Here is a 4,829-nt window from a genome sequence, read left to right as displayed (position 1 = left end):
CCTTTCATTAAATTTATATATATATATATATATATATATACCAGCTTAAAAGCCGCTCTATCGGGCAGCTTTTAAGCTAGCTCCTATGGAGGACTCTTCATTACGCCTTCGATGATACTTCATGCATTGAGTGCATATTAAATTTTAATAAACTTGACCAATATTCTTCAAGCAATGAAGAATTTCCATCAAAACAATGATATAATCTGTCAACTTGGAACTTATTGCAAAGCTGCATGATAAACGACAGTACCACCACCATATCTGCCAAACACACGCCATTCGGACTTCTGATGCGTTCGATCATATAATAATATAAATAACATATAGATATATGCATATATCCATACATATATATGTACATACCTACATCTATATGTATACATACATGCATATGTGGGTACAGGGCACCAAAAAGAAGAAAAAAAACGTTAAACACAGTGAGAAACGAAAACATAAAAACGAAAACAGAAAACGAACTTTTTTCGAACAACGAAAAAAAAAAAAGCAGAGAAAGAGTATATCCCTTCGTCAGTTGTCCATGTTCCATCTACTCCGCGTTTCGAAGGCAAGGACAAATATAAATATACATACATATACACACACACACACACACACACACACACACACACACACACACACACACACACACACACACACACACACACACACACACATATATATATATACACGTCTGTGTGTGTGCTTATATATGTGTGTGTGTATGTATCTATGTGTGTGCGTATGTGCGCCTTTGTGTCTGTGTTTGTCCACCCCATTATCGCTTGACAACTGGTGTTAGTGTGTTTACGTCCCTTGAAACTTACCGGTTCGACAAAGAGGCCGATAGAATAAGTACTAGGCTTAAATATATAAGTTCTAGGCTCGATTTGCTCGACTAAAACACTTCACAGTGGTGCTCCAGCATGACCGCAGTCAAATGACTGAAACAAGTAAAAGAATAAAAGAATAATACACACGCACACACACACACACACACACACACTCACACACACTCACACACAGACACACACAGATAGAAATAAATAGATACGCACACGCACACACACACACACACACACACACACACACACACACACACATACCCGTATACAACGGTTATACCGGTTAGAGCTATATTTTGAGATAAAACGGATTTTACTGAATGTTGTGTCAACAACAATAGGTGCAAAGAGAGCTTGGCGACAGATTTCCGGGTAGATATTTCCTGTACAGACAAACAAACAAACATATAGCAACCAGTTCATACCCGTATATAACATATACGGGTACCAGTTAGCTAGCTTGTTGCTGTGTGTGTGAAAGAGCCTGTGCTCGAGTACAATTCACAGCTGCAAATTTATCATACACACTCTTATACATACAAAAGAACACACACACACACACACGCACGCACACACACGCATATAATGCAAAAGTGCATATATAATTATATACATATACACGCGTATAGAGATTGTATGCAGTCCTACACATACGAACATATACAGATATATACATGCAAACGTACATATATAGGCACAAGCATACAGTATATGCATACATACGCAGATATACAAACACACAGAATATACAAACACACAGAATATACAAACACACAGAAACAACATTACATTCTAACATGCATTCTTGCACACCTACATACTATCGTGAATGACCATGGGATTGCACCTAGAAAGTTCCCCCTCTGAGGCACAAGACTGGGCAAAGTTGTTTATGGAAGACTGACCGTTGCCCATGCATATTAACCCCCACCTCTCAATGTCACTGACGTTATCCAAGGGAAAGGCAAAGGGACCGATACAGATGAGTGAACTGGGGTAACGTGAAATAAAGTATCTTGCTCAAGAACGTAACACACAGCCCGGTCCAGGAATCGAACTCACTACCTCATGATTGTGAGCCCGACGCTCTAGCCACTGATCCATGCGCCTTCACATACTATCATACATACATACATACATAAAAACACACATACATACATACAAACAAACATACACACATCATCTTACTCTTTCTCTAATACTCCCAGTGCTTTCTTATCTTACCCAGTTCTGTTTATTTCCCTCTGCAAAAGACTATTCAACACAATTTCACTCTGCCATTACCATTTCCATTAATTCTTCCGTTCGCCATATTGTCTTCCCTGGAACGTCACTGCTTTTTCACTTTCTTCTTTTTTCGTCTGTTTACAGTCTTGATGCTGGACCATTGTACGAAACGTGCAGATCTTTGTTCGTTATTCTAGTGTTTTCGTTCTTCTTTTGTTTTTCTCGGGACAAATGCTCCTTGGATATTGTATATTACTAGAAGGAATTAGAGGAAATTAAAGATGTGATTATGTAAAACACTTGTTTTTTAATGCATTCGAAGTATTTATTCGAAAGGATTTTAGTTGTCCATTAAACGTGATTTAGTGTACGTATAAATAAGAGTTATTAAATACAAAAGTGACGAAAGCAAAAAAGAAAATATGTGAAAGCAAAGCTTTAGAATCGTGTAGAAAGGGAATATGTGTATATAATTCAAAGTACTTATCGAAAACACACAAAAACCGACTTCAAATGTCTAAGGAAGAACTCCATTTAAAAGACAGAAAAAACTAAGAAACGAAGATTAACGCAAATTGATATTTAAACGAAAAATTGAGGCTGAGACATTGAATTGAAGCAGTTATAAGTGATAATATGGTTTTGAAAGTTGAGTGAAATTAGTTTAATATTGGATTTAATGTGCAACGAAAATAAATTTACTAATAGCCGATAATGTTCGTAGCTTGTAGCGATAATCAATTTATGTATGGAAATTTATTTAAAGTGGAGTTGTTTTAGTTATATTTTAAGGGGGAATTTGTTTTATGTTCTGCAAATTTAATAGATGGTAAACGTGAGTGATAGATGAAGTGGGACGATGTAAATAATTGGTTAAGTTTTATAAATTGCTACAAGTTATGGTAAGTAGATTATGGGGTTTTTACCATATAAATCAAATAAAATGCGTTGCAAGGGGAGAACTATGGAGAGAGTGAGAGGGGGGAGAACGAGGGAAATAATATAAAGGGGTAATAAAATGGGGTAAAAAAAAAGGTAATAGATAATAGAGAAACAAGTGTTATTGGTGATATAAAGCAAGGTAAAAAAAAAAAAACAGTTAACTACTCAAGCAGTCGAGAATTCAATATTGATATGATGATAGGATATAATAAAAGTTATGGTGTGTAAGATTATAATTTTAATGTGCGTATATAATTAATGCATGTATATATTAAGGAAATTAATGCAAGGACCAGAAAGAAATTTATGTTTTCAAAGCTATAATTGATGTTACAAGGAGTAATTTACATAAATAAGGTTTTTAGTGGTTTCTTCAGATTATAGTGCTAGCAAGATTGAATATTGATTTACTTTTAAAAGGAGGTTTGTGTCTTAGGCTTGTCGTTGATGGATTATGACAGCAAGGCTGTTGTTTTAAAGACTATGTTCTTATAACTTAGAGTGATTATAAATAACCAGCAGTCTTTATATTATAATTGTGAGTTCTCTGGAAATGAACTTGTAGTGAAGAGGTTGCTGGGTGTAAATGCAGGATTTCTCTTGTGAGTGGAAAGATTTATTCTCATAGGAATAATGGTTTCAAAGTTTGGTGCACGGCCAACAATTTTAAGGGAGTAGGGTAAGTCGATTACATCGACCCCAGTGCCCAACCAGTGCCTGGTACTTATTTCATCAACGTCGAAGACTGAAAGGCAAAGTCAACTTCGGTGGAATTTGAACTCAGAATATAAAGACGGACGAAATGCTTCTAAGCACTTTGCTCGGCGTACTAGAGATTCTGCGAGCTCGCCGCCTTCTAAATGCAGAAAATATTAGTTTCAGATTTTGGTACAAAAATTTCAGGAGAGGGGCAAATCGATTACATCGATCCTAATATTCAACTAGTACTTATTCTATCGACCCCAAAAGGGTAAACGGCAAAGTCGATCTCGGTGGAATTTGAACTCAAAACGTAAAGAGCCGGAATTATTTTGTCTGTGTGTGTGATAAGATGTAGTGGAGGAGAATTTTTTCTCGCCCAAGTTGTCGCTGAGACGAAGACGTGTTCGGACCGTATGGAATTTTATTTTGTTTCATTGACTCAATTCCTGTCGAATGTCAAGAGATATAGTATAATACATTTGCAGTTTGTCTATTTTCTTGCAGTTGATCACGCTAATAAAGCGGTGAAAATCGCACAGTTGCGAGGATATTTCATAAACCGATGATTTTAAATTCAATTATAATGTCTGAAGAAGTGAATGAACTCTAAATTTATTACATAAGTAGCATAGCTTTGTACGAAATATAAAATAAATGAATCTCGTTAATCGAAACGCACGTAACATTGTTTTGACTCCTCTTTTCTTCAATGAAAATTATTATTATTCACTCTGAGAATACATTTCAGTGCAGAGATTTTGAATTGAAAGGATAATGCTTATCTCATGAGTGTTTGTGGTAGTTTGTATAGAGCATGAATGTGCAAACATATTTACAAGCTAAATATGTTTGAATATGTATTTAAAGATTGTGCTGAAGCATATGTGTGTAATATGGCAAAATAATTTACGCATATCTTTGTGTATGTAGTTCCGTATAGGATTGTGCATGTGTGTGTGTGTATGTGTGTGTGTGTATGTGTGTGTGTATGTGTGTGTGTATGTGTGTGCGTGTGTGTATGTGTGTGTGTATGTGTGTGTGTGTGTGTGTGTGTATGTGTGTGTGTGTCTATCTATCTATCTATCTATCTATCTATCTATCTATCTATCTATC

The sequence above is a fragment of the Octopus bimaculoides genome, chromosome 22 (genome assembly GCF_001194135.2).
Source record: "Octopus bimaculoides isolate UCB-OBI-ISO-001 chromosome 22, ASM119413v2, whole genome shotgun sequence".
NCBI lineage: Eukaryota > Metazoa > Mollusca > Cephalopoda > Octopoda > Octopodidae > Octopus > Octopus bimaculoides.
The sequence above is the reverse complement of the archived record's forward strand: the minus strand, read 5'-3'. Positions refer to the sequence as shown.